Source organism: Mobula hypostoma, chromosome 6 (assembly GCF_963921235.1).
Source record: "Mobula hypostoma chromosome 6, sMobHyp1.1, whole genome shotgun sequence".
NCBI classification, from domain to species: Eukaryota; Metazoa; Chordata; class Chondrichthyes; order Myliobatiformes; family Myliobatidae; genus Mobula; species Mobula hypostoma.
Window position 1 is genome coordinate 82,282,300 of NC_086102.1, and position 26,872 is coordinate 82,309,171.

General features: G+C 41.4%; 1 protein-coding gene across 3 annotated transcripts in view; it reads left to right on the forward strand.

The window, feature by feature from the left end:
• The window catches only part of LOC134348141 (E3 ubiquitin-protein ligase Midline-1), a 429,310-nt gene that overhangs the window by 209,974 nt on the left and 192,464 nt on the right, over window positions 1–26,872 (forward strand). Inside the window, exon 1 of one of the 3 annotated variants that reach the window (XM_063051086.1) lies at window positions 6,811–6,896. The exons of 1 other annotated variant lie outside the window; for it this stretch is intronic. The gene's annotated coding sequence lies outside the window, so the exon portion shown is untranslated. Of the gene's footprint in view, window positions 1–6,810; window positions 6,897–8,361; window positions 8,711–26,872 lie in introns of those variants that run through there. One more of the 3 variants, XM_063051085.1, reaches the window with a different exon arrangement.

Genomic DNA, 26,872 nt, shown 5'->3' on the forward strand with positions numbered 1-26,872 from the left:
CAGTTTTCACCACCCACTGGAGTGCTTTGCAGTCCGATATGGGACAATTGCCATACCACACTGAGATGCAGTTGGTGAGTATGCTCTCAATGGAACAGCGGTAAAAGTCCATCAGTATCCTGTGACAGAGGTGAGCTTCCTTCATGCTGTTGCACCTTTTTGATCGGGATGGAGGAGTTCAGGGACCAGGTGAGATCCTCGGAAATGTGGACACCAAGGAATTTGAAGCTTGATACACGCTCCACTACAGCTCCGTTGATGTAAATGGGGACATGAGTGTGGCTCCTGGCATGCCTGAAGTCCACAATGATCTCCTTGGTCTTCTGGGTGTTAAGGGCCAGGATGTTGTCGGCACACCATGCGGCCAGTGCTGGACCTCGTCTCTGTAGGCTGTCTCGTCATCCCCTCTGATCAGGTCAACCACCGTGGTGTCGACTGCGAAGTTGATTATGGAGTTAGAATGCAGTCACAGGTGAAAAGGGAGTACAGAAGAGGGCTCAGCACACAGCCTTGAGGCACGCCGGTGTTCAGGGTGAGAGTGGAGGAGGAGAGGTTGTCCAACTTAACTGATTGGGGTCTGTTAGTCAGAAAGTCCAAGGTTCAACTGCAGAGGGATGAGCTAATACCAAGCTGGTGAAGTTTGGTGATCAGCTTGGAGGGGGTCACAGTATTGAATGCTGAACTAAAGTCAATGAACAGCATTCTGACGTAAGAGTTGGGGCTGTCCAGGTGGGTCAGGGCAGAGTGAAGTGCCGTGGAGATGGCGTCCTCTGTAGACCTGTTGGTGCGATAGGCAAATTGATGGAGGTCCAGGGTAGTGGGCAGACAGGATTTCAGATGTGATAGAACCAGTCTCTCAAAGCACTTTGCAATGATGGGGGTGAGTGCAACTGGGCGGAAGTCATTCAGACCCGTGACAGTGGAATACTTTGGCACTGGCATGATGGTGGCAATCTTGAAGCTTGTGGGAGCAACTGCCTGGGCCAGGGACAGATTAAAAATGTCCGTGAAGATCCCGGCCAACTGCCCTGCACAGACTCTGAGCACACGGCCAGGTATTCCATCCGGACCAGCTGCCTTCCGTATATTCACCCTGCTCAGGGTGACACAAACATCGGAGGTGGCAAGTGAGAGAGGCAGTTCACCAGGTGCGAGATCCACTTTGAGGGTGACCTCCTTGTTCTCTCGGTCAAAATGCACGTAGAAGTATTTGAGCTCATCAGGGAGGGAAGCAGAGCTGGACATGTTTACATAGGCATTTTCCACTGATTGTACAAACATGGGATTTATAAATGGAAGATGTGACTCAAAGATATGACAACATGACAGTAGAAGGCGCTATTTTGTGCACAGAAAATCTGCCTCAGGGCATAAAATTGTTAAGGAAGAAATAGATGTGGAGTTAAACTTAATAAAAAGTGAAACATTCCTTGCTCGTCTGAATCCCATTTGGTAACACTTTTCATGGAGTTTTTTCAATCTCTCTCAACATTTCCATTTTAAAATATTGTGCATGCATCCTTGCATAGTTTGTAGCACAGAACAACTAATGTGAATGCAAGTAGTTTAGATATTTTAGTGGCATGCAAAAGTTTGGGCACACCTGGTCAAAATTTCTGTTACTGTGATTAGCTAAGCGAGTAAAAGATGACCTGATTTCCAAAAGGCATAAAGTTAAAGATGACACACTTCTTTAATATTTTAAGCAAGATTACTTTTTTATTTCCATATTTCACAGTTTCAAAATGACAAAAAAGGAAAAGGTCCCGAATCAAAAGTTTGGGCACCCTGCATGGTCAGTACTTAGTAAAACCCCCTTTGGCAAGTATCACAGCTTGTAAACGCTTTCTGTAGCCAGCTAAGAGTCTTTCAATTCTTGTTTGGGGGATTTTTGCCCATTCTTCCTTCAAAAGGCTTCTAGTTCTGTGAGATTCTTGGGCCGTCTTGCACTGCTCTTTTGAGGTCCATCCACAGAGTTTTGATTGTGTTTAGGTCGGGGAACTGTGAGGGCCATGGCAAAACCTTCAGCTTGTGCCCGTTGAGGTAGTCCATTGTGGATTTTGAGGTGTGTTTAGGATCATTATCCTGTTGTAGAAGCCATCCTCTTTTCACTTTCAGCGTTTTTACAGACGATGTGATATTTGCTTCCAGAATTTGCTGGTACTTAATTGAATTCATTCTTCCCTCTACCAGTGAAATGTTCCGCATGCCACTGGCTGCAACACAAGCCCAAAGCATGATCGATCCACCCCCGTGCTTAACAGTTGGAGAGGGGTTCTTTTCATGAAATTCTGCACCCTTTTTTTCTCCAAACATACCTTTGTTCATTGTGGTCAAAAAGTTCTATTTTAACTTCATCAGTCCACGGGACTTGTTTCCAATATGCATTAGGCTTGTTTAGATGTTCCTTTGCAAACTTTTGATGCCGTATTTTGTGGTGAGGACACAGGAAGGGTTCTCTTCTGATGACTGTTCCATGAAGGTCATATTTGTGCAGGTGTCGCTGCACAGTAGAACAGTGCACCACCACTCCAGAGTCTGCTAAATCTTCCTGAAGGTCTTTTGCAGTCAAACGGGGGTTTTGATTTGCCTTTCTAGCAATCCTACAAGCAGTTCTCTCAGAAAGTTTTCTTGGTCTTCCAGACCTCAACTTAACCTCCACTGTTTCTGTTAACTGCCATTTCTTAATGACATTACGAACCGAGGAAACAGCTACCTGAAAACGCTTTGTTATCTTCTTATAGCCTTCTCCTGCTTTGTGGGCATCATTTGTTTTAATTTTCAGAGTGCTAGGCAGCTGCTTAGAAGAGCCCATGGCTGCTGATTGTTGGGACAAGGTTTGAGGAGTCAGGGTATTTATAAGGCTTTGAAATTTGCATCACCTGGCCTTTCCTAACAATGACTGTGAACAAGCCATAGAACTAACGAGCTAATGAAGGTCTGAGATCTTGGTAAAAGTTATCCGAGAGCTCAAATCTCTTGGGGTGCCAAACTTTTGCGCGGTGTTCCTTTCCTTTTTTTCACTCTAAAATTGTACAAAACAAAAATAATTCACTAATCTTGCTTAAAATGTTGAAAAGAATGTTTCATCTTTAACTTTATGACTTTTGGAGATCAGTTCATCTTCTACTCACTTAACTATTCACAGTAAGATTTTGACTGGGATGCCCAAACTTTTGCTTGCCACTGTAAGCTTTGATAGTCCTATAAAGAGGAAAAACTAATGCTGAAACTATCTGTGAGAAGGAAAGGAGTCAAGTTCTCATTACAGCAAGACAAATTTTAGAAGGGGAAAGGTAGCCACAGACCTAATATTGGAGTCCATGTGAATGAATATCAAAAAAGAAAATAAATGAGTTTGACTGCTTTAAACTACCCCCTTTTACTGATGAGTAGTTTGATATTTGAAAGTTTCAAAAACTTTGTTTCATTTATCAATACAGTGACATCGCATGCATGTAGTAATGGTATTATATGGGAATGTAAACAGAGTCTTAAGCTCTTTCCTCTATTAACTAGGATGATCTTTGGTGAATCAAGCTTGAGTTTTTCAAAAGAAAATAGCTTTGGAATCTTTCCAGAAACCAATTTAAGCAATGGTTCACTTGTCTGATGTCAGTGATTTAATCTGCAAAACAGCACTGGAATCTGGGCTCCATTAATTAATCATTCCAGAGATTCAACTGTTGACTGCGCTGGGATTAAAAGGAAATTCCAGAGTCACTCCAAGTTTTGGCAGATTCTGTTTCAGAATACAATACTCAGGCACAAATGCTCTCTTCTGTGCCATAATAATCAATTTTAAGTGGATATTTAATAGATAGTAGCAGCCTGCTGAGATAATTGAGTGTGAGTTTCAGAGCCATGCAACAGTTAGGCTGGGTAAGAATGATGGTATTTGTCACTGCAATGAAGACAATAGTGAAATTGTTGGATTTGAATAATATTCCTACACCTGCAAATTCTGCATCAGTAGATCTGTTTTCCGGTATAAATCAGTGACAAGGGAACTGTACCTCAGCACAGTCAGCATAGTACTGTATTCCTGACATGAATGAGTGCCCTATGGAGCACACTCCAGTTTGGATCATTGACCATGGAACTATGCCCCAGTGTACACTAATGGCATTAATACTGTATGCTGCATGATGGAGAACTCATCACCATTTCTTGCCAGGGTATAGGCTAACACCAACTACATTAACCTGCCAAGTCTTCTTTGTCAATCAATGGTGTTATTATCACCACCAGCTGAGACCTCCACCACTTGGATGGACAAGGGGAACAAGCAAATCGAAATCCTACCAAGATGCACGCCACTGTGATTTAGTAATAACTGACCATTCTTTCATTGTCCCTAGTCTAATGCTCCCTGTCCTTATAGCAGTGTGAGTACACCACATAGGCAGACCCGTGAAGTTCTGTGGCTTCTCTGACACCTCATGAGGGCCAATTGCAAACCACAGGCTAATCCACAGACAGGGAAGAAGGTGGTCATTGAGGAAGGTAGGTGGGAATAACAAGAAGTGGTGTTTCAAAGATAGACTTTACTCATAACATATAAGCTGAGCAAAGTATCTTATACATTTAATAATTGTTGCATTCAGGAGAGCAATAGCCACTGCTCTACACACCATCCTTACACATCTGGAGAATAAGGATGCTTATGTGAGAACACTGTTTTTGGGCTACAGTTCAGCATTCAAAACCACAGTTCCATCCAGGCTCAACAAGAAGCCCAGAGACCTTGGCCTTGACCCTGCCTTGTGCAGCTGGATCCTGGACTTCCTGTCAGATCACCAGAAGGTTGTAAGAGTGGGCTCCCTCACCTCCACCCCTTTGACTCTCAATACAGGAGCCCCTCAGGGGCTACGTACTGAGTCCCCTCCTTTACTCCCTGTATACTCATGACCGTATCACCACCCACAGCTCCAATCTAAAAATTAAATTTGCCCATGACACTACATTAATTGGCCTTATCTCAAGCAATAACGAGGCAGCCTACAGGGAAGAAGTCGTCTCTCTGACATAGTGGTATCAAGAAAGCAACCTCTCCCTCAGTGTTGTAAAGAAAAAGGAGCTGGTTGTGGATTACAGGAGGAATGGAGACAGGCTAACCCCTATTGACATCAATGGATCTGGAGTTGAGAGGTAAACAGCTTCAAGTTCCTCGGCATCCACATCATCGAGGGCCTCACGTGGTCTGTACACACCAGCTATGTGGTGAAAAAGGCACAACACTGCCTCTTTCACCTCAGACAGTTGAGGAAGTTTGGTACGGGCCCCCAAATCCTAAGATTTTTCTACAGGGGTACAACTGAGAGCATCCTGACAGGCTGCATCTCTGCCTGATATGGGAACTGTACTCTCCTCAATCGCAGGACTCTGCAGAGAGTGGTGCGGACAGCCCAGTGCATCTGTAGTTGTGAACTTTCCATGATTCAGGACATTTACAAGGACAGGTGTGTAAAAAGGGCCCGTAGGATAATTGGGGACCCAAGTCATCCCAACCACAATCTATTCCAGCTGCTACCATCTGGGAAGAAGTACTTCAGCATAAAAGCCAGAACCAACAGGCTCTGGGACAGCTTCTTCCACCAGGACATCAGACTGATTAACTCACGCTGATTTGAGTATATTCTATGTTACATTGACTGTTCTATTTATTATAAATTATTACAAATTACTATGATTGCACATAGCACATTTAGATGGTGAAGTAACATAAAGATTTTTGCTCCTTGAGTTTGTGAAAGATGTTAGAAATAAAGTCGATTCAATTCAAAACTTAAAAAAACACAAATGTAGCAGCATTGTGTACATATCACCATGCCCCAGCAGAGTTGAAACTTGGTATGAATTTGTATTGTGAGGATTAGAGAAATTGGGGCGGGGGAGGGAGTGGTGTAGAAAGAAAAGTGTGCAGAAATTCCCTGTCAGCACCAGTGCCATACCGTTTCCCTGTTCAGGGCACTTCAGGGCACGTTGTGTACTCTAGTTATCCCAAGCCAACTGAATGATGTTATTGTTACTGTAGAAAGCAACAACCATTGCCAGTATAGCAAGAAAATCAAATTGCAAGACATGATTTTGTCTTTGCATGTGATGGGTATTCACTGTCTAAGGGTAGGAGTACCTTTTTTGCCAAGCTCAGCTTTCTAACACACCTGGTGACACTCCTGATGACCAAAAAGTTGTTTCTGGGTAAGTTAAAATTCCAGCCAATATTATTGGTACAGCTTCTTGTCATAAACAAAAGCTTCAGTTCTTAATGTAACTGGCAAGCAGTAAAGGATGGAAAGTTATTGAATGGTTTATTGCATATAATTTTATTTTTGAATAAAGTATATTTTGAAATAAAAAACTGGCAAGCAGTGCAAAGTTAAAAGGACTACTTTACAAACAAACTGCACTATCTATAGAGCACAGATTTATGACCCAGAGCTCTGGCTGACTGCTCAAGAGATGCAGTGTAAAACAATGGGATTATGTTAATTGGGCCTGCATCAAATGAGTCAATACTGGCTAAATTATTTAGCTCAAGAAAGTTTGCAGACCAGATTGATATTGCCACTTAGCACATCAAATAATTGACCTATCAATAGTTGGGAGATTAGTGTACTCAGAGATTTGGCCTTCACAGCTTTAATTTGGGTGGTGTGATTTCTGGAGGTTTGCCAGTAACTTTTAGACCATCTGTGTGAAAAACTATCTGAAAAACATCACATGTGTGTAGTCTCCAAAGTGCAAAAGAACAGTATAAATATAGGTCAGCCAGGCTTGTTCGGAATGGTCAGGGAACAGTAAGAACAACGAAAGAAAGATGGGATGAACTAGAATTAATTCCTCTGCCTTTGAATTCTGCTGCAGCTGACTCATTTGTCTGCAACTCAATGGTATGTCTTTTTACCTTATAGGAATTGTACCTGCATTTTGGGAATTGTACCTGCATTTTGGAAATCCTTTGTGTTTTGGAAATCATTTGTAATTTGAAAATCTTCTTGGAAGATAGAAAGCCTTTGTGAGTTTTAAATGTGTTTTAAGAATTGTATCTAAATATAAATGTGTAGCACTGAAAATAAGTGAACTGTGTATAAACTACTTTGTTAGCTGGAAGTTTCTCTTCCTTAGTAGGGTGGTGGGTCCCACCACTCAAATAGTGGGTATTGGCAGCTAAACTCACTGTGGAGGATAACCGGGGAAGTGAGCTAGCCTTTGAAGAATAGGTGTCTATAGTATAAGCTACCTTTAGTGAGGGTACCCGTACCTATCCATATAGGATGGGGTTTACGATTTTCATTTGCCTGAAAAGCCAACACTATCACATGCAAATCCTTGAATTGTCCCACAAAGAAAATGATCCCTTCCTCTGTTGACCTGAATGATTTGACCGGTTGTTGCCAGACCAAGTTTGTTCGATGATGCTCAGTGATCACTCCCTCAGTGTAAATATTTGTTCTGTATGAACAGTATGCAAGACAACCTTTTCAAGGTACCTCAGTAAACGTGACAGTAATAAACCAATTCTAATTCCAGTCCTAAAGTGACTTGAGTTCGGTTTGTTTTTGATCAGCCGTGGCTAACTCAGGGATTTCTAGGCTTTGGTTTTCATCCAGGCTGACACTCTACTGCGGAACCGAGAGTGTCTGGCCAAATTCATCGCCCAAAAACCCAAATACCCCTCAGGTATAAATAAAAATCCTAACGAGCTACTTTGAATATAAGCAAAAGGGAGTCCTTCCTGCTAACTTTTATAACTGAGCTAACGCACATACATAAACGGATTAGCTGTCTTTAATCTCCTTGCTGTGCATAAAACGATCGTCCAATTTTCCACATTGTGACACAGCTGAAATGTACTTCATTGGCTATAAAATACCTCGAAATCAATTATTAGCGCCATGTACGAGCATCTTTGGTCTCTGCATTTAATGACCGAATCCGGCTCTCAAAACATAAAGCAAGCAAACAGTTGTCTCCCATTACTTTTGTGGATTGTAGCTGTTAACAGTTGTGAGCTGGTGGTCCCACTGTTCTGGGGGCAGCTCGTAAGAGTATGGTCGTCTGTCCTGCGAGGACAGGCGTGTCCCTGCGTTCCGCCTCTACCGAGCAAGCACCTGCTGAAGATTTTAACTTGTTGCTTTTCATCGAGCGGGTGAGATGAACTGCTGTGAGAAAGCGCCAAGAACTTCAGCGAAATTCATGACACACCCAGACGCAGGGGCTCTTAAAAGTTTTGTACCAGACAGTCTGGTTATGCAGCAAGTTTTGAAATACTGCCCGTCTAAGAAGCAGGAGGACAGCAATTTACAGTGGCTCCTCCACTCCCGCGAACTCGTGCTTTGATCTCAGTTGCCCTTTATCTTGAAATACCTATAAAACCTTCCCTAATCCAGTGTAGACATGTTAGCCTCCTCCCCTTGCGCCTGATTGGCGAGACTGAGTCAGAGCCTCCTTCGGCTCACCGCAGCTGATCAGAGCTTGGGTTTCAAACGAGGAGGGCAGCTAGCTATGTCCCCTTCTTCCTGACTTCTCACGGAGCAGGAGCGGCAACGCAAAGTTTAAACAAAGAACGTAAGGGCCCGACGGACCTTCAATGTGGGGAGAAGTGATTAAATATAAACCTCCCACTTCTGCCAAGTTTTCAGTAACTGTGACTCTGCAGACTTCTTCATGCACTGTGGATAATGGGATTCTGAAGATGAAGCAGGTATGACTGTTCTAAAGAAACTGCTACCGCGGCGCAGCTCTTCGGGCTGTTTTAGAGCTTTGCTATTTGATTCTGTATCCGCAGGCTTTGCCAGTGCGGAACTTTGGCAGCGCACTGAACATTGCTGTTAACTGCAGTTAAGTGAATGGAATCACTGGCCTGAGTTTCTGTTAGTTAATTAGTGCCCTGCCAGTAGGAAGTCTGGCAAGTTTTTTTGTGTTGTCTGGGCCCTTTGATCATTTGTATAGCAAATAGACGTGCAGTGTCTCCATGGCAACCTATGCTTGTAGGTTGGTGGGAACAGAAAGGATTCCTCAGCATGGACAAAGAGCAGTTTGTTAGTATACTTGGTTTTAAATAGCAGCCGAGCGCCGAGCAGAAGGTGAATCACTTTACAGTACTTGTATTAGAGAGGTGTGAGTTTTAAGCATTCCAGTTAAGTCTACCCAACTTTATTGCTGCGTTTGAGGGCTGGAGGATGGGTCTGGAGCAGTCACTTCCTTGGTCTGCCGGTACAAATTCGAAGTCCCTGTACTGCTCCCATCGCATGGTGGAAGTTACCCACAGCGCAAGTGATTCTTCCCTGCCAGCCCCAGAAAGCGTCCGTTTGCTCAAGGGAAAAGCTAGCGATGGCGCTTCAGTCTTGCTGTACTGATGAAGTTGGAGTCTTGCGGCTGCCTTGGCTGATTTTAACACCACCGATTTTACAGACAGTGAATCACGACCAGGCACACTCCTACGGACTAGATCCAACATGCGCACAGCCACTATTCAATCCCCTCAACATGCCTCACCCTTCTTAGAAAGCTAATTATAACTTATTTCTATTATCTTTAATCAAAGGAATAAGAATGCGCGTCTAATCCCGATCTTCATATTTGTTATTCCATGCAAAACGTAGCTCTCAAATTGCTTGCCAGTGGTGCAGTATTAAAAAGTGTAAGCGCTTGGATTTGGTTTGTTTTAAAAGCTGAGTGGACAGGGAGGTAACATCGTCCTGCGAGCCCTCCATGCATGTGTTTCAAACCAGTTGTTTATTTCAGTGGGATCATGCAAGTTCTTGTATTTGTCCTTCAGCACCTGAGTCTTGAGCACAGCGTGTGTGTGATTCTCTCGGTAACCTGCAGAGGTCAGATGGTGGATGAAACAGCGGCGTTTGAGTTAGTTTCATCCTGTTCCTTCTCCGCACCCCCATCCCCGATCACCCCCCCCCCCCGCCCCAAAGCATCTCTGCTGGCCTGGGTTTATTAGGAGGGAGCAAGGTAAGAAATCAAGAGCAGATCTGAAGAAACTTAAAGGTTTAAAGTAACTGTTTAAAGTCAAAGAAGTCTCCCAATGTATGCACAAGTGTACTTCTGGATGGAAATCCACGTGTTGGATTTTTTTCCTCTTTCCTTTTGGGAGAGAAAAGCATAAATCTGAACTGGCCTTTCATCTGGTATTAGTCTTCATTGAATCCACATGGTGTTATGTCCTTCACCACTACTCAACTCAGTCTCATCCCAAGTTTTTGAGGTCTATAATTTTACCCACTCCGGAGGCTTTTGCCAATAATCTGGGTGGTCACTAAGTATTAGGAACAGTGTTAGGGCACTCAGCCGTTCCTGCTTGCTCCACCATTCAATAACCTCAGCCTTGAATTCTCACCCTCCTGCAGTTGCCTCTCATTCCTATGCTCAGCCACTATCTACTCCTGCCTTAGTCCTGGTGAAGAGTCTCAACCCGAAATGGAGACTGTTTATTCACTTCCATAGATGCTGCCTGACCTGCTGAGTTCCTCCAGCATTTTGTGTGTCTTGCATTGGGTTTCCAGCATCTGCAGAATCTGTTATGTTCAAGGAATCTGTTCCCATCTCCCTTTAGGATGACAGTTCCAAAACTCATGACTTATGAGACAGACAATTATGCCCATTTCATTCTTGAATTATTTTTAAATAGTGATACCTTTAGCTGCTTCCACAAGGGGAAATATCCTCTGCATATCCACTCTCAAGACCAGTAAAGACTGGATATGTCTTAATTACGTCCTACTCTTCTAAACTCCAGCAAACACAAATCTAGTCTGTCTAACCTTTCCTCATATGATGACTTGCCAGTCTTAGTCAGTGCTGCAGAGACACCAGATACAGCAGATGCAGGACTCTGGTACAACAATCTACTGGAGGAACTCAAAGGGTTAAGCAGCATTGGTGAGAAAGGAGTTTTCCTCAATCCCTTTCAACCACCCTCCCCCACCCCGTGCATGCTGTTTCAGCCAGTGAGTTTGTCCAGCAGATTGTGGATCCAGGCCAGCGCAGGAACGAGGGAGTGCTGCACCCTCAGGAAAGGATGCTATTCAGCTGAGACATTGAATGGAGATCCCAACCTGCTTTCTCTGGTGGACACAAAAATCTTGCAGCACGGTTCAAGGCAGAGCAAGGAGATGTGCTCGACTCTTTAGGTCAAGATTCATCTCTCAATTGTTAAAACCAATCACTGTTGTTTCTGAAACTACATGGAGCATAGGTTACAATCATACTTCCGATGTTAAATCAGTATTTTTGTGCGTCACACAGAAAGTATGGTGTACGACCGCTGACACCAGCTATACTCAATTCCTAATAAGTGCTTTGCACAGTCATGTAGAGGTCCTTACAGCCGATGTGTTTCTTTACTGCTCCTTCCTTTAGAGTGGCGTGATAGTCATCACTGCTGCTGCCTCGTAGCTCCAGTGACTCCGATTCAGTCCCGACCTCAGGTGCTGCCTGAATTTGTTTTGCATCTTCTCTCTGGATTTCCCCTGGGACTCTGGTTTCATTCTTTATTCCAAAGGCATGCTGGTAGATTAATGTGCTGCATAAATTACCCCACAGTGTTAATGACAAAAAGAATCAAGAGGGTGTTGATGAGCGTGTGTGAGAGTGAGTAAATTGCAGGGATACAGGGAAGTAAGGAGGGAGGGGGATGGAACAAATGGGATGCTCCCGTTGGAGCCAGCATGGACGCAATGAGGTGAGGCATCTCATCTTGTGTTACTATAAGTGTCACTCAAAATGTGGTATTCTTCACAATTTTTAACCGTATGACATAAAAAAGAGGCCATTCAGTCCATCATATGTCTGCCAGTTCTCAGAGCATCCCCTTCAATCCTGTTTCCCAATTATTTCCTTTGAATTTATTCCCATGTACAGTACATGCCCATCATCTTCCCAATTTCGTCTGCCACTTACCTACATCAAGGGATTATTTTGGGAGGGGCCAGTTGTCCTTACAACCAGTATGCATTTGAGATGTGGGTGGAAACTAGAGCATTCAGTAGAAGCTGACAGGTAACATGCAAACTCCACAAGGACAGGCCCTGAGGTCAGGATCGAGCCTAAGTCACTGGAATTGTACTGCAGCAACACTTAACTGCTGTGCCCATGTGCCAATTCTTCACTACTCCGCCACTCGATACGGAAAGATCCAAACAAACCCTACCTATTCCGATATCCCAAAAGTAAACGTACTGCATGTAAAACTTGGGAATGGTGGAAACACTCAACAAATCATTGAGCTTGCATGAGAGAGAAGTAGGCAAATACACCATAGCAGGTCATATAATATATTATTGACAGGAATCACTGGCTATTTCCTTCTTCATGGATGCTTAGTATTTCCCACAATTTCAACCCCTGTTCAGTCAATTGTTTTTCAGTGTGAAAGGCAGACAATTGTGTAATGGAATATACCGGGAAATTATCTGTATAGGCTACACCCTCATATTACTGAGCCTAGAAACTAAGCAACTGCAGAGCAGTGGATGGGAACTTTGACCTGGCATTTCTTTTTGATTGGTTGGAGGGGAGGTTTCCTGCGTGGTCTTGTTCACAACACCGTAGTGGGAGGGATATCAAATTCGACACATTCTCAGCAACTGTCCTGGACTTCCTTCCTTAGGAGTAAAGTCTGTGAGAAATTTTAGTGCAGACTTGGCCAGCCAATAGCCCCAAATAGAGATGGGCCTGAATAGATACTGTAGAGGAATATGCAGAATCTTTAGGCCTTAATCTCATGCATTCAAACACATTGACTTAGCATCCCACAAAATTCAACATGCCCTTTAACCCTTATATCTTCCAGAAGCAAACTGTGCTTGATTCAGTCTGAGGGTTTTGTTTTAATTGATATGGAATGTTTTTTCAATGTGGTCTTTATTTTTTTCCATCTAATCTAATTTTGCTTTCCCTCACATGAACCATTCTACAGAAAATCTGCAGCTAGAAATTCAGGATGTATTGGAAAGCTTCAATTATTGTTTTTGGATGGCTGCCGACACAAAATTATATCGCTTGCCCTATCTGTAAGAGCAGGGACCTGGCTTTTTCATGCATTTCCCTGCTCCTCAGCCCTTCATAAACAATGCAGATTTGTTCATGTAGATTGGATTGACATTGGACATCTCTTGTATCCCAAGCCAACAGGAGTGGGAGTGTGAGATTAGAATTGGCTGATGTGCCATCTTGTTGACTGCAGCTGTAACTCAAAGCTCTGTAGAGGGCAGACTCCCTCAGCTGTCTCTGAGGGAATCACAGTCATTTCCCTTTAAAGTCACAGGCCGCGTAATATTTCAAGAATGCCGCACTCCACGGTCATGGTCACATCATCCATGCTGGCTCAAGGCTTTATCCCTTAACAAGCTCCCCATATGAAATCATCTGATTAAACTGTGGCTCCAGTTAAGTTCACTGAGAAATAAGAATTTCATGGTTTTCTTTTTTTTGGAAAAAGATTTGGAATACTTACTTGGGTGGCCCGCCCCTCATTCAATATCCCCAGATGAACCAGTGTTTTCCACGTTGCTTTTATGGCATCTAACTGTACATAAACTGCTCCATTTCCGACATTCCAGCTACAATTACAGACGAGCCTCCATTGTTGTGGAGTGCTTTGAAAAGACAAGCTTTTCTATCTCTCATTTCTAAAGCCATAAGAAGCTAACAAACTCAACTCATCTTTGAAAACCTTCAATCAATTTGATTGCAGATAGAAACACAACTGGAAAGAAAAAAGTCTATCATAGTTAACAGTAAATAATTTTAACACAGGTGAGGTAAAAAGGAGTTCCATTCTACATTAACAACCAATGTAGTTCTGTGATATACGGGTGAAGAATGAGCATATCTGGTGAAAGCCATTGTCAACATTGCCTTTTTGATCAGCAAGCTCAAGTAAGGACCTACTTTTTCAAAATGTAATTGGCAAAGCTGGCATTTGTTACCTGCCCTCCATTGTGCTGAGAGGTTGGTGAAGGGAACCGCAGATGCAGGAGATCTGAGGTAAAGTCAGAGAATGCTGGGAATACTCAGCAGGCCAGGCAGCATCTGTGGAAAGAGAAACAGAGCTAATATTTCAGGTTGATGGCCTCTTATTGCATAGTGATGGGCTCTTGGCTTGACTACTCTGCCTATTTGATGTCATTACCCTTTAAATGATTGTCAAATTTGTGATGGTCCATTTTCATACAAGGGAAGGAATAGTGAACCCTGCCTCTGCATTTCCATTAGATAGCTGTCTCATCACACAGTCTACTTGGACCTCCAGCTTGTGAGTGTAATTCAATTTCTAACTCAAGCATGGTCCGTGTAGAGCTTGTTAGGACATTATCAATGTCCTTCAGGAGTGCTGTCAGTAGTTTTTCCCATGATAAATCAGCAATGGTGACGGGGCATTAAGATCTCAGAAGCACGAACAGATGGCAGTGTCATTTGGACTAAATGAACTATACCATCCCACACATCTGTGGAGATCTTCTTTATATCCTGACTGTTACTGCAATGCTGTAATAGTGAAAGCCTCCATAAGTACATTGTTTTTGAAGTGTTGAGAGTTTTGGCAGCTTGCTTGTTGAGTAATATGAATATTATTTAATATAAACATTTTTATCTGTGCCATGTGTTATGCTCATGATCTACACAATATTAAAGAAATCTGCAGGGAGTATTAAGATACATTTGAGGAGACAAACATGTGTCAGAAACAAAATAGTACTTGGCCAGAGAGTAGACTACAGTTAAAAGTAATTAATCCATCTCTGAGCTCAGGAATGTCAACTTTTATAGGAAATACAGATGGATATGTAACATTTGTAACGCTCCACTTGGTTGTTGCAAGTCTACAAGCTGATAGTGGAACTGTTGTTGATGAATTGGCTCTATGATTGCCAGGACAGACTGGTAGTTGATTGCATCGGAACTGGTTAACATGAGAAAATGGGCTGGGTCAGAGCTGACACTTCCTAAGGACTTTCTACCCATTGCTTCATTCACACCGTTCCTCCCCTAGTTTTGAGTGAAAAGAGGCAATTGTGAACCACACAGTAACAAGCTTAGTTTCTTTGAAATTGATATTGGAAAGTGTTCAAGATTGCCTCCCCCAAAGCCGTGAGTGTGTGTGAGTGTGTTAGGAGTGTATAGTTGGAGAGGGGGCAGTTCTTGCTGATATTGGTCTAGATCTCCCCCTAGTGCTCATCTAAGGTAGTGCAGGAGACCAATGGATGAGATGCTTCCTGACTTCCTGACAACACATGAAGCTGCCCCATCATACGCCACTGTTGTAATAATGTTATCCTGCAGATAGTCCGAATTAACAGTTGATGAAAGAAGGCAGCAAGTTACTCAGAACTTGCACTGAACTGGGCTCATTAGACTGCCAGTTCATTAGGACAGATGAAGGAAGTCATAGTCCAAAACTTTAAGCTGTTGTAAAGAATGCTGCAGCTAAATTTTGATAGTGATATTAAAAAGACAACACCAGCCCTTTAAGGGAGTACGTGCAGCCTTGGAAAAGGAGATCCTAAATTGTAATTCGTAATTGAGATCAGAATAAGTGTTACTAATTTCAGAATACTTTTTTCACAGTTGCAGTTAAAGCCAGTCTCCTGTGGAATTTTTATTCTCTACCCTTTTCTGAGATTGTTAATTGAATTGACTTTATTTCTTACATCCTTCACATACATGAGTAAAAATCTTTGTTACCTCTCCATCTAAATGTGCTATGTGCAATCATAGTAATTTATAATAATTTATAATAAATAGAACAGTCAATGTAATATACAGTATACTCAAATCAGCGTGAGTTCATCAGTCTGATGGCCTGGTGGAAGAAGCTGTCCCGGATCTGCTGTTCCTGGCTTTTATGCTGCGGTACCACTTCCCGGATGGTAGCAGCTGGAATAGATTGTGGTTGGGATGACTTGGGTCCCCAATGATCCTACGGGCCCTTTTTACACACCTGTCCTTGTAAATGTCCTGAATCACGGGAAGTTCACAACTACAGATGCGCTGGGCAGTTCTCACCACTCTCTGCAGAGTCCTGCGATTGAGGGGGGTACAGTTCCCATACCAGGCAGTGATGCAGCCAGTCAGGATGCTCTCAATTGTGCCCCTGTAGAAAGTTCTTAGGACTTGGGGGCCCACACCAAACTTCTTCAACTGTCTGAGGTGAAAGAGGCGCTGTTGTGCCTTTTTCACCGCACAACTGGTGTGTACAGACCACGTGAGGTCCTCGGTGCTGTGAATGCTGAGGAACTTGAAACTGTTTACCTTCTCAACCCCGGATCCATTGATGTCAATAAGGGTTAGCCCGTCTCCGTTCCTCCTGTAATCCACAATCAGCTCTTTTGTTTTTGCAACATTGAGGGAGAGGTTGTTTTCTTGATACCACTGTGTCAGAAAGTTGACTTCTTCCCTATAGGCTGGTTATTGTTTGAAATAAGGCCAATCAATGTAGTGTCGTCAGCAAATTTAATTAGCAGATTGGAGCTGTGGGTGGCAACACAGAAGGAATTCAGTCTGCATCATTCTATCTCTCATGTTGTGGACGTTTCCTTTGTTTTCACAACCTCTGTCCCTTTGTACCTTTAAACATGTTTGATTTCTAACATCTCCCAACTCTGATGAGAAGGTAGACACGAGGAAATCTGCAGATGCTGGAAATTCAAGCAACACACACAAAAAAATTGCTGGTAAACGCAGCAGGCCAGGCAGCATCTCTAGGAAGAGGTACAGTGGACATTTCGGGCCGAGACCCTTCGTCAGGACTAACTGAAGGAAGAGCTAGTAAGAGATTTGAAAGTGGGAGGGGGAGGGGGAGATCCAAAATGATAGGAGAAGACAGGAGGGGGAGAGATGGAGCCAAGAGCTGGACAGGTGATAGGCAAAGGGGATACCAGACTGGAGAAGGGAGAGGATCATGGGACGGGAAGCCTGGGGAGAGAGAGAAGTGGGGGAGGGGAGCCCGGAGGGTGGAGAGCAGGCAAGGAGTTATAGTGAGAGGGACAGAGGGAGAAAAAAAGAGAGAGAGAAAAAAGGGGGGGAATAAAAAATATATTAAGTAAATAAATAAGGGATGAGGTGTGAAGGGGAGGAGGGGCATTAACTGAAGTTAGAAAAGTCAATGTTCATGCCGTCAGGTTGGAGGCTACCCAGACGGAATATAAGGTGTTGTTCCTCCAACCTGAGTGTGGCTTCATCTTGACAGTAGAGGAGGCCGTGGATGGACATATCAGAATGGGAATGGGACATGGAATTAAAATGTGTGGCCTCTGGGAGATCCTGCTTTCTCTGGCAGTCAGAGTGTAGGTGTTCAGTGAAGCGGTCTCCCAAGGTGTTTATTTGAAACATTAATAAAAGGGATTGCTGCACTAGTGAAATGTTGAGCCACGATCACAGACCGATGACAGGCAGCAATGGCCAGCACATTTTAGACCTGTAATATTAACTCTGTTTCTCTCTCCCAAGTGTGCTATCTGGATACTTCCAATGCTTCCTTCTCTTATAATCAGATGTCCAACGGCGGTGACATTATTTCCTTGTTAATTTAATTCATTTAGTTACTACCCCACAACCAACCGGCCCTTGAACAAAGGAGATAACTATGCTATTTATTTGTATTTGTATTTGCACGGGTTGCTGTCTGGTTGATTGTTCATTGACCTTGTTATAGTTACTATTCTATAGGTTTGCTGAGTATGCCTGCAGGAAATTGAATCTCAGGGTAGTATATGATGACATATATGTACTTTGATAATAAATTTACTTTGAACTTTGAATTAGTTTTGGTGAAGTGTAGAAAGCAGAAGTTTACAACCTACTTCTCATTGGTGCCGTTCGCCACATTTCTTCATCATTGTTCATTAGCAACATCTTCTTAATTCTTCTCTATAACTCTGCTCCTCATCTCTTCTGCATGCGCGTGATTCCTCATCTGTTCTGGGACCCTTTCAATATCCAGGCAGACCGTTCTCAGCCCACACCAGCCAGAGCTCACTCCAGAGTTTGTCCTTAGCCAGAGTCTGCACAGGTTTCTCTTTGTTGCACCTCTTGACCCAAACCTCAGCAAATGCCCTCCTCACACATGACCGCACACAGCCACCTCAAGACTGCACTACCCACTATGACCCCTCTGACAGACTTACCAGTTAGCATAAATGCAAACCGATTGGAGTCTGTCACCTTCAGGGTTGTATGGTACAGATTATGTACACTTCTTAAAAAAGATTTATTCTGTCGATTATTACCAACATATAAACTAATTCGCATGCATTGTTGATGTACAAAATTTATTCTCACTGATTCTATTGCATTAGTTTTTAAATACTATCACTAAATTACTGAGGCAATTGCATTCTTGATCATAGTTTAATGAAAGCATAATTAGTACGAATAGCTTCTTCACAATGTTTATAACGTAATAACTGTATAGTAAAAGTAAAAGCATGAACCTGATTTCGACCTTTGAAATAACCTAAGTGAAAGGATTGTCAGGTGATATAAGCAACTCTACAGGAAGGATGATCTTACCTGCTGTTATTTTGAATGGTTCTGTTATTTCCGACCATTTGTAAATCTCAATCCACTTTCTGATGCAGAGTTTAACTTGCAGCAAATTTCAGCATTGTTTGATGACATGAGAGGGAAACTGCACGGGAGCCTCACCGTTCTGCCTCGTTTTCACATTCGGTGTCAGGATCTTGTTGGATATTATACAAGAGGTTTGACCTCCTGCAGGCTCTCACCACATGCACCTTGGCTCAGAACGTTCCCTGTTCCTGAGTCAGTATGAAAGCAAACAGGTTCTTTTATATGCATGAGACTACTCTGAACCAACATTTAGCCCCATCTTCATAATTACCAATTAATAATTAAAACTGGCCAAGCAAGATGCAGTAACTTGTACTGAAGCAGAATGCCTGGCACCATACTTACTCTGATGCTCTAGCACATGCTCAGTAACGCTCCGGGGTGTCACTTGTTAATTTGTGGAGACTCCAGGATAATCCAGGACGAATAAAAACTATATTCCCTTATGTCAGTGACTTCAAAATGAACAGCTGAAAGAGTAACACGTGATTAAAACTTCGATCAATCATTGATTTTGGAGTAAATGCTTAGCATCCTGTATACATGATGTGGATTGTATTTCCATTTTAATTGAGTTCTTTTGAATACTTACTCATTCACAGGATGTGGAGATCCCTGATAATGCCAGCACTTGTGATCTGTCCCCAAATGCCTCTACATTTGGGAGTAGTTAAGAATTAGTTATGTTGTTAGCTTGGAGTTGCATTTTGGCCAGACTGGTTGATAATGACAGATTTCTTTCCCTGAAGGGCTTCAATGGATCCAATGTGTTTTTATGACACATTTGGTTGCTAAGGCTTGTTTAGGTTGTTTGGTATGCTCATCATTGCAAGTTTGTATCCATTGAAGGGTTAAATGAATGAACAAAAGTCCAAAGACAGCGTTAAGTAGATGTACAATCTGTTTGTTTGATGTCCTCTGTCTCCTTTGGTTAATCCTAACTCGAATTATTGAGAGACACAGCACAGAAACGTGTCCGTTGGCCCACCAAATCCATGCCAGCCACCAGCCGTCCAGTTTTGCTAATTGCGACACTAATCCCAATATTATTCTTCCCACACCCTCATCACATTCCTCTGATTCTAGCACTAACCTAACCTAGGAACAAGGGGCAGTTTACAATGGCTAATCTTTGAGATGTGGGGAAATCGGAGGACCCAGCGGAAACCCACATGGTCACGGGGTGAACATGCAAACCTCACACAGCACTGGAGATCAGGATTGATGCTGGTTCCCTGGAGCTGTAGGGCGTCCACTGAACTATTTGCACTACTGTGTTGCCGAGACTAACTGCTGTCTTGTACTCAAGATCTTGTAACACTTACTGGGCAGAAGCAGAAGAGATTTGCATTGTCCTTACTGTAAATTACTGTCACAACCAAAGGGTCATTTCGAAGTAAAGAAAGGATTTTTTTCAGTTAGCATGTAGATTGTATTTTCTTGGTTTACCTAGTTAGAAACATAGAAAACCTGCAGCACAATACAGGCCCTTCGGCCCACAAAGCTGTGCTGAACATGTCCTTAACTGAGAAATTACCTAGGGTTACCCATAGCACTCTATTTTTCTAAGCTCCATGTACCTATCCAGGAGTCTCTTAAAAGACCCTATCGTATCCTCCTCCTCCACCGTCGCCGGCAGCCCATTCCATGCGCTCACCACTCTCTGCATAAAAAACCCTACCCCTGATATCTCCTCTATACCTACTTTCAAGCACCTTAAAACTGTGCCCTCTCATGCTAGCCGTTTCAGCCCTGGAAAAAAGTCTCTGACTATCCACAGGATCAATGCCTCTCATCATCTTATACACCTCTATCAGGTCATCGCTCATCCTCCGTCACTCCAAGGAAAAAAGGCCAAGTTCACTCAACCTATTCTCGTAAGGCATGCTCTCCAATCCAGGCAACATCCTTGTAAATCTCCTCTGCACCTTTTCTATGGTTTCTACAAATCTCCTCTGCACCTTTTCTATGGTTTCTACATCTACATGGTGAGGTGACTGGAACAGAGCACAGTACTCCAAGTGGGGTCTGACCAGGGTCCTATATAGCTGCAACATTACCCCTTGGCTCCTAAACTCAATCCCACAACTGATGAAGGCCAATGCATTGTATACTTTCTTAACCACAGAGTCAACCTGTGCAGCAGCCTCGAGTGTCCTATGGGCTCAGACCCCAAGATCTCTCTGATCCTCCACACTGCCAAGAGTCTTACCATTAATACTATATTCTGAAATCATATTTGACCTACCAAAATGAACCACCTCACATGGTTGGTTTGCAGTGTTCCTTAGATTGTTTACCTTTTATGTGTAATTGTTTGTCTTTGGGCTACCTCTGGTTTTTCACCTTATTTCACTTTGTCTCTTTTGGGATAATGGGGATTGTTAAGCTCTCTTTGTATTTATCACCTTTATTCAATTTGGGGTAATAAAAATAATGTAGGATTTTCAATGTCTTGCATTGTAGTTGTTGTCTTTGGGGGTTATTGCTTCATCTGGACACCTATGATGTCCAATTAGTCCTGAATTCCTATGTGTAATTCGGGGTGGGGGGGGCATGCCAGCCCCTGTTTGCTCAGTCATTGTGGATCCTTGTCTGGTGAATCTCTGACCGAGTTCTTCTGTGTATCGTGAGTGATTTCAGTTCTTCAAGTTTCTATATAGTGTGCCTGAGTTCTTGTTAGTTTTGCTGGTAATATCTGTAATAAATCTTTTGTTTTGTTTGAATTGCCAAAGCCTCTGTGATTGCTGCACTTGAGTTCGCTGGTGATGCTGACAATTATTCCCTCCTAGTTAGGCGGCAGAACCCCATCTCTTATTTTGTAGAATTCTTTATTCTGTATCTTTGTTTGAATGTTGTGTTTTTTGGTGTTGCATGTTGCCCCTGACCAACACCGCAAATAAATGTATACGGCGAGTAATATTGATCCCTATCTTTGATTCTTATAATTGAGGGAAGATATCACCATCCATTGGATACCAAAGTGGGAACATGTACTATATAATAATTACCATATCACCACAACTTTCAGTGCTAAGTCCTGACTACCACTCTAGTGAGTACAGTGATGAGGGGATTTTAGAGGGTCAGAATTGATATTGTTAGGGACTTCCGGTAGCGCTCATGGAGTGAAGTCGCGTTCTTGACTCGCTCCATTACCTCTGAGTTTTTTTTTCTCTATGGTCAGCTATACTTTAATTAACCATTAAGGCATCAACTCTTACAATACTTTGAATTAAACTGAATTCTCCGACAACTGGATGGAACTTAGATCTGCTATGTCTAAGAACGAGAAAGACGGCAAGGATGGTAAACCTCCGGTTAAACCGAAAGCTACGGATCTCCCCCCGACTGAATCACCGGTGACTTTGAAAGCGATATCGGAGTTAATTCAGAGGGAAATTTCAACCTCTGTTAGGGAGATGATTCGTACGGAAATTGCAGGCCCTGTTAAAGACCTGATTCATACGGAAATCTCAACTAATTTCCAGAAAATTGCCGGTTTAATTGATAAGATGCAAACATGTATTGCGGAACATCAGTCGGCTATATCTGATCTTCAAAAATTCGCGCAACAAAGTGAGCTTAAGATGGGGAAAATCGAAGAAACAATTAATGTAATGAAGAAGAAACTTGACTTTTTGACTTTTAAAAACTCTGACTTGGAATCTAGAATGCGACGGCAGAATTTACGAATGATTGGCGTGAGGGAAGCCGCTGAAGGTAACAACCCCATGAAATATTTCTCCCAACTTTTAAAAGATGCATTCCCTACTGTATTTCCTGATCAACCACCGCTACTGGATCGTGTTCACAGAATCCCATCATACTCGTCTAGGTCAGATAGACCTAGGCATGTTATTTTACGTTTTCATTACTTTCAAGACAAGGAGAGACTGTTTCGATTCGCTCGATCTAAAGGTTTCATTGATTTTTCGGATCTTAAGTTCCGATTCGTGGAAGATTTCAGTAAACCAATCTGGGACCAACGGGTCCGTTACAGATCCGTGATGTCGGAATTCTATAAGAGGGATTTAAGACCAGCGCTGCTGTACCCTGCACGTCTAAGGATTCGCATGTCAGATGGAGCCCTTCGTTTTTTTGATTCTCCATCGGATGCCCAGAGTTATCTGGATCAACTTTCATCTCCAACATCTTAATTGCTTTCTTTTTAATTTTCTCCGTCGATCGGAGGCTGTGAATTGGTTGGTTTTAACTTTTCTGTGCCCTATTTGGGCAGAAAAGTTTACTTTCGATTTCTTAATATGGCTACTAAACTTTCTTTTTAACTGCGTCATTTCTTTCTTTTCCCAGGGGATTCTGGGTGGTTACTTCCCTTTTGTCATCTTACGTATTTCCTGTGCGGCCTTAAATTTTGTAGTTTTTGTTTAAATTTTATTCTGTTTTGCTTTTTATAATCACTTTATGTTAATAATCCTATTTTTTTTGTTGCTGTGTCTATTCATGAGTTTGAGGTTTATTGTGGTTTTTTTTAATATATATTTTCCGGCTTTTGTTCTGTTCTGTGTGTATTCTAATTGAGCTAACTTTTTTTTACTTATTTTTTTACTGTTTTACAATTAGCTGATCCTTTTCATATTTATACCTTTTTTTTTAGGGAGCGTATACCGGAAGTCATGGGGGTAGTTTTAGCGCTTGCTTCTTTCTGGCGGGTCTGCTTTAGATTTTGCCTTGGGGTCTTGGGCTGGGGGGTGGCGGGAGGGGCTTCACGTTTTAGTTTGTTTTTCTTTGGGCTATATACATTATTGAAGTACTGGTTGCGTCCTTTTCCCCGGTATCTTTTGTATGTTCTGTTCCCTCTCCGGGTTTGTGGGTCGCGCCTATTGTCAATCCTCCCTGTTGTGGGTTGACTTTAGGATTTATGGAGTCTATTATTAATTTTGTCTCCTGGAATACTAATGGTCTTAATCATCCTATTAAAAGAAAAAAAGTTTTTAAAGTGTTCCAGAGACTTAAAGCACAAATTTTATTTTTACAAGAGACCCATGTACGGAGGGGGGACAGACTACGTTTTTTCAAATTCTGGAAGGGACAACAATTTCATTCGAACTCCAATGCTAAGATTCGAGGCGTCTCTATTTTTATAGATTCCTCAGTTACTTTTATACAACAGGATATTATCTCTGATCCGAATGGTAGATTTTTATTGGTTAGTGGTTTACTATTTAATAAAAAAGTAGTTTTGGTTAATGTTTATGCTCCTAATATGGATTGTCCGGAATTTTATAAATCATTGTTTGATCAGTTTCCGAATTTGAACGAGTTTTCATTGATTTGGGGCGGAGATCTTAATACCTGTTTATCTCCAGCTCTGGACCGTTCAGCTCCTTTACGGACTTTACCTAATAAATCTGCAAATTTGATTAATTTTTTCCTTTCTGATTCTGGGTCGACGGATATTTGGCGTTTTCTGCATCCTCAGGAAAAAGATTTTTCCTTTTTTTCACATGTTCATCATTCCTATTCAAGAATTGATTATTTTTTTATTGATTCTCGTCTCATTCCTTCAGTGATTAAATGTGATTATGATTCTATAACCATTTCGGATCATGCTCCACTTAAGCTTTCTATTAAAATTATGGCCAATATACCAAACAATAGACAATGGCGTTTTAATTCGCTGTTGCTTCAGGACTCGGACTTTGTTAATTTTATGAATGAACAGATTGAGCTTTTTTTTATAATTAACCATACAGAAGATATTTCGGTTAACACTCTTTGGGACACTTTTAAAGCCTATATTTGAGGTCAGATTATTTCGTATTCCATTGCTTTGAGGAAGAAACAGAAGCAGGAGGAGATGGCAATTGTGGACAAGATTAAAGAAATTGATAAGAAATATGTTATGGCTCCTTCTGAGGAGCTATACAAACAAAGAACTGAACTTCAAATGGAACACAGTTTACTACTCTCGTCCTCGATTGTAAACCAATTAAAGAAAACAAGAAGTGATTTTTATGTTCATAGTGATAAAATTGGCAAGCTGCTGGCTAATCAATTGAAATCTAATTATGTTAAATCTCAAATCAATCAGATTTATAACCAAAATGATCGATTGATATTGGATCATGTGGGGATTAATCAAACCTTTTGTGATTTTTATTCTTCTTTATATCAATCAGAGTCTCCTCGAGATTCTAAATATATGAATGATTTTCTAGATAAGTTAGACTTTCCTCAGATTTCACAGGATATGTCTTCTTTATTAGATACTTCCATTACAATGGATGAGATTAAGAATGTTATTTTTTCTATGAATCTGGGGAAAGCTCCTGGCCCTGATGGGTTTACCATTGAATTTTATAAATGTTTTGCTTCTTTGTTGATTCCCTGGCTCTATAAGGTTTTTGAGGCTTCTTTGAAACTTGGTAAACTTCCGGAATCTTTTAATAGAGCATCAATTTCTTTAATACTAAAGAAGGATAAAGACCCTGCTCAATGTGCATCTTATAGACCAATATCTTTATTAAATGTTGATTCTAAAGTCTTTTCTAAGTTATTAGCAAATAGACTAGAAAAAGTACTTCCTTCTATTATTTCGGAAGACCAAACGGGTTTTATTAAAGGTCGTTACTCTTTTTATAATATTCGTACATTGTTAAATATCGTTTATACTCCCTCACAAAATGTTCCTGAGTGTGTTATTTCTTTAGATGCCGAGAAAGCTTTTGATAGAGTAGAATGGCCTTATTTATTTAAGGTGCTTGAAATGTTTAATTTTAGCCTGAAATTTATATCCTGGATTAAACTGTTATATCACTCCCCTGTAGCCTCGGTTCGTACTAACTCTTTAAACTCACCTTTTTTTCCTCTCTTTCGTGGTACTCTACAAGGCTGTCCTCTCAGTCCCCTATTATTTGATATTGCATTAGAACCTCTTGCAATTGCTATTCGAGAATCTTCAAATATTACTGGGATAACTCGGGGATTAAAGTCCCATAAATTATCACTCTATGCTGATGATTTACTTTTATATATTTCTAATCCTGAGAGATCTATTCCTGCTGTTTTAGAGTTATTAGCACAATTTGGTCTTTTCTCAGGTTATAAATTAAATCTTAGTAAGAGTGAACTTTTTCCGATTAATAAACATCTTCCCTTATATTATAAATTTCCATTTAAATTGATTAATAATTACCTTTCATATCTTGGGATTAAAATTACTTGTAAACATAAAGATTTATTTAAGACTAACTTTTTACCATTAATAGACCATATTACTCAACTTTCATCTAAATGGTTTCCTTTATATTTAACTTTGATTGGTCGTATTAATGCAGTTAAGATGTTTTTTTTGCCAAAATTTTTATATGTGTTTCAGGCATTACCAATTTTCGTTCCTAAATCTTTTTTTGATAAAGTCGACTCTAAAATTTCTTCATTTATTTGGCAGAATAAGAATCCGAGACTGGGTAAAATACATTTACAGAAAGCTAAGAGAGATGGAGGTTTAGCATTACCTAACTTTAGATTTTATTATTGGGCTATTAATATTCGACATATGAAATTTTGGTTACTTGACCGGGATATACTATCTATTCCTAAATGGGTAGCATTGGAATTACAATCTGTTCAGGGTTATACACTTGGTTCTATTTTAGGTTCATCTCTTCCTTTTGATTCAAAACGCCTTAAGCAGGTCTCTAACCCGATCGTTAAATATGCTTTGCGTATTTGGTTTCAATTCAGAAAATTTTTTGATCTTAATCAATTCGGGTTAGCGATTCCTATTTTAGGTAACATATTTTTTCCTCCCTCTTTTACGGATCGCGCTTTTCAAACTTGGAAGACTAAGGGTATTTTACGGTTTTTGGATTTATTTTTAGATGGTTCCCTTATGTCTTTTGAACAATTATCTAATAAATATAACCTATCAAGAATACATTTTTTTAGATATTTACAAGTTAGAAATTTTCTAAGTACTATACTTCCTTCCTTTCCAATGCTTCCTCCTATATATATTTTAGATTCGATAATTAACCTTAATCCATGTCAGAAAGGTGCATCGGCTATGATTTATAATATTATTATGAAACTCAGGAAAGCTCCATTTGATAAGATTAGGGTAGATTGGGAACAGGAATTGGGGCTTACCATTTCTGTGGATGATTGGGGGCAGATTTTACAATTAGTTAATACTTCCTCTATTTGTGCTAAACATTCCCTAATTCAATTTAAAGTGGTGCATAGAGCACATATGTCCAAAGATAAGTTAGCGCGTTTTTACTCGCATATTAATCCTTTCTGTGATAGATGTTCG